This window comes from Dermochelys coriacea, chromosome 16 (genome assembly GCF_009764565.3).
Source record: "Dermochelys coriacea isolate rDerCor1 chromosome 16, rDerCor1.pri.v4, whole genome shotgun sequence".
NCBI lineage: Eukaryota > Metazoa > Chordata > Testudines > Dermochelyidae > Dermochelys > Dermochelys coriacea.
The window spans coordinates 20,701,422-20,717,857 of NC_050083.1; the positions used below are offsets into that span (position 1 = coordinate 20,701,422).

Genomic DNA, 16,436 nt, shown 5'->3' on the forward strand with positions numbered 1-16,436 from the left:
CTCGTTGGAGTCTGTTTTTGAAGCTTTTTTGTTGAAGTATAGCCACTCTTAGGTCTGTGATCGAGTGACCAGAGAGATTGAAGTGTTCTCCAACTGGTTTTTGAATGTTATAATTCTTGACGTCTGATTTGTGTCTATTCATATTCATTCATATCTATTCAGGGGATACCATCATAGGGCCTAATCACATCAGCCACACTATCAGAGGCTCGTTCACCTGCGCATCTACCAATGTGATATATGCCATCATGTGCCAGCAATGCCCCTCTGCCATGTACATTGGCCAAACTGGACAGTCTCTACGTAAAAGAATGAATGGACACAAATCAGACGTCAAGAATTATAACATTCAAAAACCAGTTGGAGAACACTTCAATCTCTCTGGTCACTCGATCACAGACCTAAGAGTGGCTATACTTCAACAAAAAAGCTTCAAAAACAGACTCCAACGAGAGACTGCTGAATTGGAATTAATTTGCAAACTGGATACAATTAACTTAGGCTTGAATAGAGACTGGGAATGGATGAGTCATTACACAAAGTAAAACTATTTCCCCATGGTATTTCTCCCTCCCACCCCACCCCCCACTGTTCCTCTGATATTCTTGTTAACTGCTGGAATTAGCCTACCTGCTTGTCACCATGAAAGGTTTTCCTCCTTCCCCCCCCCTGCTGTTGGTGATGGCTTATCTTAAGTGATCACTCTCCTTACAGTGTGTATGATAAACCCATTGTTTCATGTTCTCTGTGTGTGTGTATATAAATCTCTCCTCTGTTTTTTCCACCAAATGCATCCGATGAAGTGAGCTGTAGCTCACGAAAGCTTATGCTCTAATAAATTTGTTAGTCTCTAAGGTGCCACAAGTACTCCTTTTCTTTTGACAGATAAGGTGCACTTGAAGCACAAGTACACCATAAAATGACACAGGTAGTATGTTCTGGGTACCTCAGATAGCGTTAAGATAGTGAAAGGCCTGTGGCTGAGGGACTGTAACCAGCTGAGAAACTCCTTCAAAGGAAAACCCCTCCAAATCAGCATTCTAGACAAAAGCATAGCACAAGAGAGGCAAAACGGTAGTGGAGAAACCATGCACAGAACCAAAACCCAGGAACTCTGGAGCTTAATCCTAGTCCTGCCAGTGACTCACTTTGCAACCTTAGGTAGGTCACTACCCTCTCTGTGCCTCAGTTTCCCCTGTCTCTAAAGCAGAGATAATGACCCAACACACAGATATACTATGAGGATTAATTCTCTTATGTGTCTACTGATGTTATAAAATGCAAAGTGTGTTGCTTTAATTTACTGTGAAAGTGTTTGATAATTGTTTACTAGATCTCTGCTAAGCAAATCAGAAAGTTACACCTCAGTCCAGCGTTCTAAAGCTGTTCGATAATTTACTGTAACTGCTACTAATCAAATTTAAATTAATAAGAAGTCCTTGTATACAGTGCCGCAGAAGAGATTCTTAGTACAGCACCATATTTGCTATGCAAAGTAATAGCGATGTCTTTGATATTGATCCAGCTTGGTGCCCCTGGAATCAGAGGCAACCGCAACATGGAAATGGAAAGCTGTAGTAGCTGGAAGGCTTCAGCATGGAATAAGTTCTCTTTTCTCCGGATAAAGTGGCGCTGGAATCAGTTTTAGACAAGTGGAATATTAATTCTTTGATTATTATTAGCTGGGCTTCCTAGAAACACTGGGCCTTTGATTCAAATTATTTGTCCTCCTACCCCTCTACACATGCATGCACCGGAACCAGGTACAAGGGCTACATGCTCCTCTGCAGAGAGAGGGGATTTGGTTATTTCCTTTAGGGCCAGATTGTGTCTCATCCCAACATGGCTGCACAGAGGAGTAAGGGAGAATCAGACCCATGCACGCACATACCCCCTGCATGACTGTAGTAGGGCTCCCCACATCTTCAGTCTAGGTGGGAGTAGGGTGGAAGTTCAGGTGCTGCATAATGGCTACTGAACAGGTGGTTAGGGAGGGACCAGGGTCTTGGTTTTCACTCCCAACACACCAGCCAGCAGATCTGAACAGCTCAATAGGTGGGGGAGTAAGTGCCACCCTATTCAGGGCTGCAACAAATTACTTTTCCTGAGAACAAGTTGGGGGGCAGGATAGACCTACGAGTTAGAGTGAAATGGGGGGAGGAAATGGGGTTATACCTTGGACTATTCCCACTTAGTAAGAGAAAAGTCTAAGTTAGAGCTACTGCCACCAAATTACCTTGTGTACCACCAGTAGCATAGCTCTACAAGAGTCCTGGGATGAAATTCTACCCCTACTGAAGTCAATGGCAAAACTTCCATGGACTTCAATAAAGCCAGGATTTCACACATTGTTGAAAGGGCAAACACCTAGGTTTGTCCTTGACACTGTTTGTGGATATGGCCTTGTGCCCGGGATTCTTTTATGGCACAAGAGAAGCCTTTCACACCTGGCCATTATAGATCTGCGCAGTGACCTTATGTGCAACCATTTAAGCTTCATTTTATGGGGTAGGTTCATGGCTATGTTTCATGCCTCAAGGATGAAATGTGCCATCATCCACTATTTTTTGTAAGCAAGTTAAACTGCTGTCATTCAGACTGCATCAGCTCTGACAAGTCCCAGGAAGAAAGTCACATCTTTAGCAGGAGTGTGCACAGCTGGAACCATTGATTATACTCTCAATGGACTGTAATCACATGCCTAAATCAATCGAGGAAGTCTGGCATTATTTAACTACTATGCTGCATTTAACCTTGGGGAGTACAGCATCAGTCTAAAAGATTTCTTTGCTGTCAGTTTTCATTCCAATAGTTTCTGTATGCACAGTGATAGCTACAGGACGCTTTGCTACACTAAACTCTCCAATTAAAATATTCTTTGTATGTTATATAAAAACCAAGGACAATAAAATTCCAGTGTTGTTCATGCAAGATAGATTAGTTTTTACTGAAATCAGACATAAAATAACCATTAGAAATTACATATAACAGCAATGTTACTTCACAAGGTTGCCACCTGACTCCTTAGTACTTCTAGCACCATAAGTGCCCTTTGTCCATATCTGATCTTTATCACTTTACTTCTATGACTGTATTCTTTTCCTTCCGCCCTTCAACCTATCAGATCTATGGGTGGGGCCAGATCCTCATCTGATATAAGTTCAACAGAACTAGCCAGTTTATCCCAGTTGAGGAGCTAGCCTTCTGTCTTCCAATATTCTACATCTAGACCTAGATCTCAGTTATATGAGACATTAGATTTTCATTGGGGGGAAAACAAATTTAACATAAATTATAAAAACTAAAATAATGCTAGATGTACCAAGAAAATACACCATGGAAAGAGGGATATTTGAGCCAGTTAGGTTAGGTCATACTAACCAACTGAAAATCAATATTCTTCCTTTTCCTCATGGTGTCTGATGTATACAAGGTATCTCTCAAAAGACAACTTCCACTCACTCCACTGGACTCGGTGTTGCACTTATTCTCAGTATCTGGCCCTTGCTAGTAACAAAAGTGTGAACAATATTTATGAAAAGAATAATGGTATCTTGCTTGTAAGAATTTTATATATAATTACAAGCAAATGGCACTTCTATTATTCATCCATTATCCTAATAAATTTTACTAATATTCCTACAGATAACAACTGCTTTCCTAATCTAAGGGAAATCTGGCATATTCAGTATGTATGTAGAAAATATCAAGTAAAATGTTTTTGAAATGGCATTTTCAATTAACACTTCAAGTCAATAATTACCACCTGAACCCTTCACAACAATTTATAAAGTAAATAGCAATTAAGAATGCCATGTATTCATTAAAAATCTACAAACAAAACAAAAATATCTTTTTTCTGAAGCTGTCCCAAACAGTTATACACCTGCTTAGGAGAAAGAAAAGGAGTACTTGTGGCACCTTAGAGACTAACAAATTTATTTGAGTATAAGCTTTCGTGAGCTACAGCTCACTTCATCGGATGCATTCAGTGGAAAATACAGTGGGGAGATTTATATATCTAGAGAACATGAAACAATGGGTGTTACCATACACACGGTAAGGAGAGTGATCACTTAAGATGAGCTATTACCAGCAGGAGAGCGGGTGGGGGGGGGAACCTTTTGTAGTGATAATCAAGGTGGGCCATTTCCAGCAGTTGACAAGAACATCTGAGGAACAGTGTGTGGGCGGGGAAATAGTTTTACTTCATGTAGGTTTCAGAGTAGCAGCCATGTTAGTCTGTCTTCTCAAAAAGAAAAGGAGTACTTGTGGCACCTTAGAGACTTAGACTTTTTACTTTGTGTAATGACCCATCCACCCCCAATCTCTATTCAAGTCTAAATTAATTGTATTAATTGTAAGGTTTTTTGTTGAATAAGTGGCAATTCTTCAACAAAAAAACTTCAAAAACAGACTCCAACGAGAGACTGCTGAATTGGAATTAATTTGCAAACTGGATACAATTAACTTAGGCTTGAATAGAGACTGGGAGTGGATGGGTCATTACACAAAGTAAAACTATTTCCCCATATTTATTCCCCCCCCCTCCACTGTTCCTCAGACGTTCTTGTCAACTGCTGGAAATGGCCCATCTTCATTATCACTACAAAAGGTTTTCTTAACTAGATCGCATGCCCTGATTCTCATGGGTGACTTTAATTTTCCTGATATCTGCTGGGAGAGCAATACAGCGGTGCATAGACAATCCAGGAAGTTTTTGGAAAGCGTAGGGGACAATTTCCTGGTGCAAGTGCTAGGGGAGCCAACTAGGGGGAGCGCTTTTCTTGACCTGCTGCTCACAAACCGGGTAGAATTAGTGGGGGAAGCAAAAGTGGATGGGAATCTGGGAGGCAGTGACCATGAGTTGGTTGAGTTCAGGATCCTGACGCAGGGAAGAAAGGTAAGCAGCAGGATACGGACCCTGGACTTCAGGAAAGCAGACTTTGACTCCCTCAGGGAACAGATGGCCAGGATCCCCTGGGGGACTAACATGAAAGGGAAGGGAGTCCAGGAGAGCTGGCTGTATTTCAAGGAATCCCTGTTGAGGTTACAGGGACAAACCATCCCGATGAGTCGAAAGAATAGTAAATATGGCAGGCGACCAGCTTGGCTTAATGGTGAAATCCTAGCGGATCTTAAACATAAAAAAGAAGCTTACAAGAAGTGGAAGCTTGGACATATGACCAGGGAAGAGTATAAAAATATTGCTCGGGCATGTAGGAAAGATATCAGGAGGGCCAAATCGCACCTGGAGCTGCAGCTAGCAAGAGATGTCAAGAGTAACAAGAAGGGTTTCTTCAGGTATGTTGGCAACAAGAAGAAAGCCAAGGAAAGTGTGGGCCCCTTACTGAATGAGGGAGGCAAGCTAGTGACAGAGGATGTGGAAAAAGCTAATGTACTCAATGCTTTTTTTGCCTCTGTTTTCACTAACAAGGTCAGCTCCCAGACTGCTGTGCTGGGCAACACAAAATGGGGAAGAGATGGCCAGCCCTCTGTAGAGATAGAGGTGGTTAGGGACTATTTAGAAAAGCTGGACGTGCACAAGTCCATGGGGCCGGACGAATTGCATCCGAGAGTGCTGAAGGAATTGGCGGCTGTGATTGCAGAGCCCTTGGCCATTATCTTTGAAAACTCGTGGCGAACGGGGGAAGTCCCGGATGACTGGAAAAAGGCTAATGTAGTGCCCATCTTTAAAAAAGGGAAGAAGGAGGATCCTGGGAACTACAGGCCGGTCAGCCTCACCTCAGTCCCTGGAAAAATCATGGAGCAGGTCCTCAAAGAATCAATCCTGAAGCACTTAGAGGAGAGGAAAGTGATCAGGAACAGTCAGCATGGATTCACCAAGGGAAGGTCATGCCTGACTAATCTAATCGCCTTTTATGATGAGATTACTGGTTCTGTGGATGAAGGGAAAGCAGTGGATGTATTGTTTCTTGACTTTAGCAAAGCTTTTGACACGGTCTCCCACAGCATTCTTGTCAGCAAGTTAAGGAAGTATGGGCTGGATGAATGCACTATAAGGTGGGTAGAAAGCTGGCTAGATTGTCGGGCTCAACGGGTAGTGATCAATGGCTCCATGTCTAGTTGGCAGCCGGTGTCAAGTGGAGTGCCCCAGGGGTCGGTCCTGGGGCCCGTTTTGTTCAATATCTTCATAAATGATCTGGAGGATGGTGTGGATTGCACTCTCAGCAAATTTGCGGATGATACTAAACTGGGAGGAGTGGTAGATACGCTGGAGGGATAGGATACAGAAGGACCTAGACAAATTGGAGGATTGGGCCAAAAGAAATCTAATGAGGTTCAATAAGGATAAGTGCAGGGTCCTGCACTTAGGATGGAAGAATCCAATGCACCGCTACAGACTAGGGACCGAATGGCTCGGCAGCAGTTCTGCGGAAAAGGACCTAGGGGTGACAGTGGACGAGAAGCTGGATATGAGTCAGCAGTGTGCCCTTGTTGCCAAGAAGGCCAATGGCATTTTGGGATGTATAAGTAGGGGCATAGCGAGCAGATCGAGGGACGTGATCGTTCCCCTCTATTCGACACTGGTGAGGCCTCATCTGGAGTACTGTGTCCAGTTTTGGGCCCCACACTACAGGAAGGATGTGGATAAATTGGAAAGAGTACAACGAAGGGCAACGAAAATGATTAGGGGTCTAGAGCACATGACTTATGAGGAGAGGCTGAGGGAGCTGGGATTGTTTAGTCTGCAGAAGAGAAGAATGAGGGGGGATTTGATAGCTGCTTTCAACTACCTGAAAGGGGGTTTCAAAGAGGATGGCTCTGGACTGTTCTCAATGGTAGCAGATGACAGAACGAGGAGTAATGGTCTCAAGTTGCAATGGGGGAGGTTTAGATTGGATATTAGGAAAAACTTTTTCACTAAGAGGGTGGTGAAACACTGGAATGCGTTACCTAGGGAGGTGGTAGAATCTCCTTCCTTAGAGGTTTTTAAGGTCAGGCTTGACAAAGCCCTGGCTGGGATGATTTAACTGGGACTTGGTCCTGCTTTGAGCAGGGGGTTGGACTAGATGACCTTCTGGGGTCCCTTCCAACCCTGATATTCTATGATTCTATGATTCTATGATTCTTTCCCCCCCCCTCCCCGCTCTCCTGCTGGTAATAGCTCATCTTAAGTGATCACTCTCCTTGGTAACACCCATTGTATCATGTTCTCTATGTATATAAATCTCCCCACTGTATTTTCCACTGAATGCATCCAATGAAGTGAGCTGTAGCTCAGAAAAGCTTATGCTCAAATATCTTATGCTCAAAAGCTTATGCTTTGTTAGTCTCTAAGGTGCCACAAGTACTCCTTTTCTTTTTGCAAATATAGACTAATATGGCTGCTACTCTGAAACCTGCTTAGGAGAGAATCACAATGACTTATTGAGCAATTTTAGCCTCATTTAGTATGTATGTGTACATAACACATAGACTGCAGTGGCAGTCATAGATTCTGTGCCCAATATGAGATCTTGAAATGACTCGTGACTCCATTAGAAAGAATAACCCGTAGCCCATATTAAATGTACTAATAGCTTTGTATTTACTCAGGATAACAGCACAATTATCCCTTGTCACCACCAAGCACTTCTCTCAGAGGAAGATTAACGGTGAGAGGTGCAAGCATGTTAAATGAGGCACAGTTAAGAACCACATTGCTGGAGTTTGAGAAGGAGCTGGCAAAAGGTGGGAGCCCTGATACCAAAACACGGATAATAACACAAGCAATAGAAAACATCACAAGTGGGAGCAGGGTGTAGAAGAGAGGACTGGCAATTCTGGAAGACTGAGCCCCACTGGGTTAAGGCAGCTTTGAAGACTGAAACTGAGGCAGAACTGATTGGGAACATAGATATTAAGTTAAATGTGCATCTCTAATATGGACACAGAGAAGGGTAAAAGAAAGCTCGATAATAAAAAGTTTACCGTGTGAACTTAGCACTGTGCAACATAGAAATATGGAGGGGCATTATTTGATCCAAAGGCAACATTCCTGGCCTTCCATGACTCCATCCTAAGCTCTCAGTTATTATTAATTACTTGTATTTTAGTAGCACCTGCAGGCCCCAAGTAAGACGAGGTTCCATTGTGCCAGGCAGAGTCAGAAAGAGTCCCAGCTCCAATCTAAATAGACAGACAAAGGGTAGGCACAGACAGGGCAAGTGATTTGTCACGATGCAGGTTAACGTCAGAGCTGAGAGCCCAAGATTCCCAAATCCCTGGCCTGTGTACTACCTGATTCACCATCCTGCCCTAATATTCTAGGCATACCACAAAATGTACAGTATTTCTCACAACGAAATTTGTTTTTTAAATGTGTCTTAACTTTTATTTCTGAGACACACTGTGCCGGGTCAATACAGCTGCTGAGATCAACTTCTCCCCACTCCCACCACAGACGATAGCACTGTACCTTGTACTCTTTGTTGGGTACAGCAAATTAATGTATGCCCTTGGCATTACTTACAGCAAGATAGGCCATAAGTGTATTTCTGGAAGTTCCCTGACTGCTTGGGTGCCATTTGCATTATAGTTACAGCCATGTTGCCATTTGCAGCATAGATGCACTCATAACACAGTTTGATTTTGCCTGTGTTGGTGGTACAAAGAATGCTATGAAGAGTCATAATGCAGCCATCCAAAACTCATCCAATAAAGGCTTCTTATCATGCCATCAGAAATTCCTTTTGCATCTTTAAAAGGATGCTAAAATTAAAGTTACAGTTTGACTAACTCTAACTGCTTTGTGGCTTGTTGTTGCCAAGAAGGCCAATGGCATATTGGGCGGTATTAGTAGGAGCATTACCAGCCGGTTGAGGGAAATGATTATTCTCCTCTATTTGGCACTGGTGAGGCCACACCTGGAGTACTGTGTCCAGTTTTGGTCTCTGCACTACAGAAGGGATGTGGACAAATTAGAGAGAGTCCAGCAGAGGGCAACAAGGAGTGCGTGGGTGAGATTCTGTGGCCTGTGTTGTGCAGGAGGTCTGACTAGATGATCAGAATGGTCCCTTCTGACCTTAGTATCTATGAATCTATGAATTTATGAAACAAAAATGATTAGGGGGCTGGGGCACATGACTTACAGAGGCTGAGGAAACTGGGCTTGTTTAGTCTGCAGAAGAGAAGAGTGGGGGGGATTTGATAGCAGCCTTCAACTTTCTGAAGGGGAGCTCCAAAAAGGATAGAGCTTGGCTGTTCTCAGTGGTGGCTGATGACAGAACAAGAAGCAATGGTCTCAATTTCAGTGGAGGAGGTCTAGGTTGGATATTAGGAAACACTATTTCACTAGAAGGGTGGTGAAGCACTGGAATGGGTTACCTAGGGAGGTGGTGGAATCTCCATTCTTAGAAGTTTTTAAAGCCCGGCTTGACAAAGTCCTGGCTGGGATGATTTCATTGGTGTTTGTCCTGCTTTGAGCAGGGGATTGGACTAGATGATCTCCTGAGGTCTCTTCCAACCCTAATATTCTATTATTCTATTTTGCTACCAGATGTATCAGAAGCTTGTTCACAAGACTTTGGAAACATTAAGAAATATAAGCCATACACCACTTCACTTAAACTGGAAATATCATGCAGTTTATTATTACTAATCAAACTTGCTTAATTATTTTCAGTATTAGTCCCTTGCTAGATTACTGTCAGCATAAGAACCTTCTCAACGATGTAAGGATTTAGGATAATATAATCTCAATTATTAATAAATGTTCTAAATTTTCCTTTCCAGGTATTTAAATTGCTTCTATTAGCTTTTTTCCAAGCTACTGGTTTTCCCTGTGAAATACAAACCTTGACATTATTAAAAGCATTGGTGTCTCAATGCACAGTTGCCCTTCATTCTTCCCTTTAATTTCCCTCTCTGTGGGGAGGTTAGCCTGCCAGGTGACCTCCTACAGTTCCAGCTTCTAAAATGTGCTGCCTGTTATGTCTGATAAAATGCATCATTCAGAAACAGCTGGAAATCAAACTTCAGTCTTAAGTGCAGTGATAGATACAAGCAATGCTCTCAACTTATTTATGTTTCATTACATGACAGCTGTTGAAAGCATTTGACTAGTTACTAGATAGCAGATAATTTTTGGTTTAGTGGGAGTAGAGTCATTTTAACCTCATGCTGTGTGATCTCTCCACACTTTGGCAGTATTTTTCCATAAGAGGTAGACAGCACACTGTGATTTGAACTATATCTGAAATTCAAGAAAATATGATCTTACTGTTAATTCTGTCATTTGTATTATTTTGTATTGGTATAGGAACAGGATTTAGGGGTCTCAAATGAGACTGAGGGCTCACTGTGCTAGGCACTGTACCAACATGTTATAAGAGACAGGCTCTCCCCTGAAGAATTCATCATCTAGACAAGAGGCAGGAGAGAGGGAGTGTGAGCCTCACTTTACAGGTGGGGACTGAGGCAGACAGCGGTGAAGCGAATTGCCCAAAAGGTCACGAAGAAGGAGGCAGAGCTGGAAATTGTACCTAGATCCCCTGAGTCACAGTCCAGGGCCTTCACCCTAAGAGCATCCTGCCTCTTTTAATAAAAAAGGACATTAACCAATGAGGAAGAGGCTGCATAGTCTGAAGTACTGTTAAAATGTAGCTTTGTAAGCACCGTTCAGTACCGTGTCATCACAGAAATAAATGTCATTAACTTCAGGATACATTTCAGTGTTTTCAAAGAAGCAGTCATATTCTCTAAATAAGTCACAGAAATTTGCCAGTGTGCCTAGTGACAATCACGTATATACAGGATAGCTTTAGCTACAGAGAAAATGAGTGAGGATTCAGAGCAATTGGTGAAGGATAATGCATCCGATGAAGTGAGCTGTAGCTCACGAAAGCTTATGCTCTAATAAATTTGTTAGTCTCTAAGGTGCCACAAGTACTCCTTTTCTTTTTGGTGAAGGATAAGGAATTGTGCAGTACTGTCCAGCATTACACTGAATGATGCATTCAAGAAGAAAATCATTTCCTTTTTAGGGATAACTTGCAAAACTGCAGAGTGCAAGAGGCAGATCTTGTAGTGATAGGGTGTCCCTGTAGCCAGATAAATGAATCTATAAACATAATCTGGCCCATGATCTAGACATAGCACTTAGTGACAAATTTAAAAACTGGAATGTAGATAATCCCGAGAAAGGAGGAAGAAAATGCATCACAGACCCATTAACCTGGAAGAACAAATGAGAAGAGTTTGCCTGATGTTAAATCCCTCTGAGCGCTGCTATTTCTTGGTTATGCAGCAGGAGAATCTCAGATTCAAAGCAGAAGATGCTGAAATTTTTATATAGATGGCACTGCATACCTTCCACAAAAAAGCTGTTATAAAAATCCTTGCATATACCAAAAGGATTCTTGGTTGATAATTAGATTCAGAAAAAGACACTTAATCAAAGTGACATCCTTACTTCTTGCTACTATAAAATGGACCTTGTGGCTCTCTGCATTGATTTTCTGAAAATATTGCTGGCTGTTTAACTTGGGCAAAGAACATGATCCTAATGGACCTGCTTTTCAGACACAGTTCTGATTTTTTTTTCTTTTTCCCACTCCCCCAGCTGACCGCTCTGCCCAGGATAAAACTGACAAAGAGTGGGGTGTTGGAGGCCAAACACTGATATAGTCAAGAGTACAAAGATACAGAGGGAAGCTCTTGTGTCATATATCCATATTTATCAGTTCCACAGATGTGCTTTCTCAGCTGACTTTAATCAGTAAATATCAATTTCACTTTAGAACCAGAAACTTTCATTATAAATTCCTGTCTTACATCAACAATGGATTGTTACGCTCAGTCCCTGCTCCTCTCCTCCAGCACCCCAGCTGGCCATGCTTGCAATATCATCTAACAGAGGATTCCAAGTAAAGCAGCGTCAGAACTTTACCATGTTGCCAAGTTAGTTAAAAGGCAGCAAAACATAAGCAATGAGCATCCCCCTCCCGATTTCACTTCAACTCCCTTCAGGTTTTGTCCTTTTGGCATTGGCTCAGATATAAGTGAGTTCAATAACATTTGTTTTATTGCACAGCTTTATTATATTCTGATTGTTTTGACTGCCTGCATGGCAACAGAGTATCAGTGAACCATAAAACTACGGACTTGCCATGCCATGCCAGATCAGACCAAGGGTCTGTTTACTCCAGTAAGACTGCTGAATTGGAATTAATTTGCAAACTGGATACAATTAACTTAGGCTTGAATAGAGACTGGGAGTGCACAAAGTAAAACTATTTCCCCATGTTATTTCCCCCCCCCCCCACTGTCCTCAGACGTTCTTGTCAACTGCTGGAAATGGCCCACCTTGATTATCTCTACAAAAGGTTTTCTTCCTCCCCCTCCCCCCACTCCTGCTGGTAATAGCTCATCTTAAGTGATCTCTCTCCATACTGTGTGTATGGTAACACCCATTGTTTCATGTTCTCTGTGTACATAAATCTCCTCACTGTATTTTCCACTGAATGCATCTGATAAAGTGAGCTGTAGCTCATGAAAGCTTATGCTCAAATAAATTTGTTAGTCTCTAAGCTGCCACAAGGACTCCTTTTCTTTTTGCGAATACAGACTAACATGGCTGCTACTCTGAAACCTGACTCTGACAGTAGCTAACATCAAATCCCTCAGAATAAGGTGCAAGTGGGCATTTAGGGCCTGACCCAAAATCTATTAAGGTCAGTGGAAGGGCCTTCATAGAGCAACCTACCCTAAGAGGAAAATTCTTATCTACGCCACTTAGCAGTTGGCTTGTACCCAGAAGCATGGAGATTGTGTCCCTTCTAAATGAAATTTAATGCTATGTTAGGAATTGTGGATGTCCTAATTATATATATAAATGTCTAGTCCTGCTTTTGAATCCCACTAATCTTTAGGCCACAATGATACTCTGTGGCAATGAGTTCTACAGATTAATTATGAGTCGTGTGAAAAAGCATTTCCTTTTTTCCATTTTAAATTTGTTGCTTTCATTAAATATCCCCTTGCCTTGTGCAGAAGGAGAAAGGATATATAGATAACAATTCTGTATCATTCATTATTTTCTCTACTCCCATAATATTTCTTCTTATTTATCTCCTGCTTGATTTATCCCCATCCTCTATCAAGGCATATTACAATTCTATTTTGCAATTACAGTTTCAACCAGTTTACCTGTTTGAAGGCTTATTGTGTAGAATTTTCATCTTCAACCCCTCATCTCTTTTTAAAATAGGTACAATATTTGCTACCCTTCAATTTGGTAGTTGATTTCAATGAGATTTTGCATATATTTGTTATCAGCTCAGTCATTTCATTCCAAAATTCCTGCAGAATTTTTGGACGCAATCTCTGCTCCTACTGCTCTTTAATTTAGCTACTTAGTGATTTGCTCTGACACCTTCTCTTCTGGTGCCTCAATCTCATCTTTCTTACCTAAACCCAGTGTAGGTATCTCCCCAACATCCTCTGTGGTGAAAATGGTTCAATAATTCTCCAGCCAACAGAAATGCTTTCTAATAAGACAGAAAGCTAATTGCTGGCTTCCTTTCTGAGGCAGGGTATTTGTAGCCCTTTCAAGTTGATGCTGCTCCATAGGTGTGCATCATTTTTTGAAAACATTAACATTCTGAGGGAGCTTCCAAAAAGGCAGGTACAACACTAATCCTTTTACTTTGCTCTTTTAAATAATCAGATAGTTTGTTCCATTGAGAGTTTGCTATTCACACTCCAACTCTAAGACCAGGAATGTTGCCTGCATACATTATTATTTAAATTGTTCATAATGCCCTGGGCTGTTCTCACAGGGACTTTTCATCTGATATAAAACATCACATTCCTGTCAAAATTATACCAAAGCATTTCAAGGCATATATCTGAACTGCTTGGTATTTATGAGTAAGTATAGGAATGCCAAAAATGTTTCCCCACTTTGCTCTGCTAGTCTAACTCAGCTAAACATTAACCTGGTTTGGAATAGGCTAATTTACTAGACAAAATTACTCTAGAGAGCTTGATTCATCTCCAAGATACTATGGTCATCAGTCCCTTGAACTGTACTTGGTCCAGAAGAGTAGAATTTTCAGAAGTGTTCTGGAGTGATCTAACTGCTGCCGCAGAAATCAATAAGAGCATTGACTTGACCCTTGTTATGTGAGCATGGATTATTGACATGAGCAAGGATGATAGGACTGGACACTATCAAAGAAGTTAAACATTTCCAACTACAGTGTAGAGTTTTCAATACTGCCAGGCTGAGGTGGAAAGCCAAACAACTGGATAGAACAGCACCAAAAGCAAGTGAATTAAAAACATCTTGAGAAACAAAGCTAATGGGTTTGCCAAGTTAATACAGAAACATCACTCTCAAGCGAGCAACTTCACACTAAAACTCAAGCTAACTTCTGAATCTGAGACACCTGTATCCAGACTAAAGCAGAGACTAATGACCAGTGCCAAATGAGAATAAAGAATAAACACAAAATCTGCAGTGACTCAAAAATTAAGGTATTTCACATCCATTACAATGATTTAAAGATGGAAAACAGTAGAACTGTAATGTTCATCCTTACAAAAATCACTGTCATATTTTTTAAATTCAGATATTTTATTGTGTGATAGTCTATTTCCAATCAAATCCCCATTTTCCCTGAATAAATTCATCTTAATGGACATGATACATCTACATCAGTTTTAAGCAGTGACTTTTAAGGGCTTTTCAAAACATTGTGAATCAAGCATTCATTCTTGAGAATTACCAGTTCTTCTTATGCAGCTATTATGTGAGGGATATTGTTTTAAAATTTAAAATATAATTTCTGAATTATATCTAGTACACACCAGCACACACCCTTTCCCTTTTTGACCTCCAAAATATAGCTTTAAAAATTTAATCTAGAGGTTTGAAAGAAATCTTAAACACTGTTAGAAAGAGATTTTAATTCCCAACTTCAGACATTAATAAGTTAATTCTGTTGCCTGATAGTTTCACTTGTTAAGTATTTCAGGTATTCCAAGCGGCATTGTGACATGACTGCATGGCTGCCTTTAAAAAGGTACACCCCGTTATTCATAACTATCCAAGAGTTAACAACCCAGCAACGTAAGATTTGCTTCACCATGACAGGGCTAGCTGTTTAGGCATTCAACTAATTTGTGGGAAACAACCTACAATATTGTAGTTTATCCCCTGGCATTATAGCTTCTTGATTCTTTTTACGTTTCACTGGAGGGCAATTCCTTATTAATTTGTTTTCACTGATATCCTTAAGGAGATCCCTTAAGTCTTTTCTTCGTTTTGATTTAGCTTTGCAGACCTGTTAATCAATCACTGCGAGTGAGGAGGAAAAGGAAGCTTTCAAATAAAATCCAAAAGGCTATATCCCAAGCCAGTCTAAGAAGCAAACAATTTTGCAACATCTCCAGCAGTCCTTTGCAATCGCTCAGTTCAAATTAGCATCATCGCTGCAGACAGAGCTTCGGAGTTAAGTGCAGCCAGCACTGTACTCTTAAATAAATGCAAACTCTTCAACCCAAACCACGATTTCTTAATAACCGCATGGCCTCCAAATCCATACACCGGGGGATCTCCACCCACCGTGAGCTCCTAAGGGAGCTCCCAGAACCTTCGCGCGTCTCCATTAGATCCCGCACGGAATCCCACTCTCAGTGGGTCAATAAAAAGATGGTGTCCCACCCCCCCACCGCCCAGTTAATCCCCCTTCGTCTCCAGCCGGCCGATGCCACTTAAGATTCCCTGTGATGGGAACGTGCCTTCAGCACCCTGGAGAGTTCCCTGAAAGCAGCCAGCAAACCCCACCCCCACACACACACACACACACAAGCCTTTAGAGCCAGCATCCTCTCCTCCACTACCCCCCAGCCCAATGAGCTTTGGCAATGCTCCCTCTGCCCCCCGCCTCTCTCTACCCTATGGGCCAGCAACACCCCAATCCTGCTCCCTCTTGGAACCCCATCCCCTGGGGGTTAACATGCCCTGCCCACCCCATACTCTCTGTGCCAGCCCCCTGCCTCCCCGTCCCTGACACCCCCTGCCCTGGGGGCTGACACCCCCTGTTCCCCCGTGCCTTGGGGGCTGACACCCCCTGTCCCCCGTGCCCTGGGGGCTGACACCCCCTGTTCTCCCGTGCCTTGAGGGCTGACACCCCCTGTCCCCCGTGCCCTGGGGGCTGACACCCCCTGTCCCACCCGTGCCTTGGGGGCTGACACCCCCTGTCCCCATGCCCTGGGGGCTGACACCCCCTGTCCCCCCGTGCCTTGGGGGCTGACACCCCCTGTCCCCCGTGCCCTGGTGGCTGACACCCCCTGTCCCCATGCCCTGGGGGCTGACACCCCCTGTTCCCCCCGTGCCTTGGGGGCTGACACCCCCTGTCCCCCCGTGCCTTGGGGGCTGACACCTCCTGTCCCCCATGCCCTGGGGGCTGACACCCCTGTCCCCC

General features: G+C 42.6%; 1 protein-coding gene across 4 annotated transcripts in view; it reads right to left on the reverse strand.

Annotated features, from left to right (window-relative positions):
• KCNT1 (potassium sodium-activated channel subfamily T member 1) overlaps positions 1 to 16,436 on the reverse strand; it is a 202,345-nt gene that overhangs the window by 161,180 nt on the left and 24,729 nt on the right. The gene's annotated exons all lie outside the window — the stretch shown is intronic.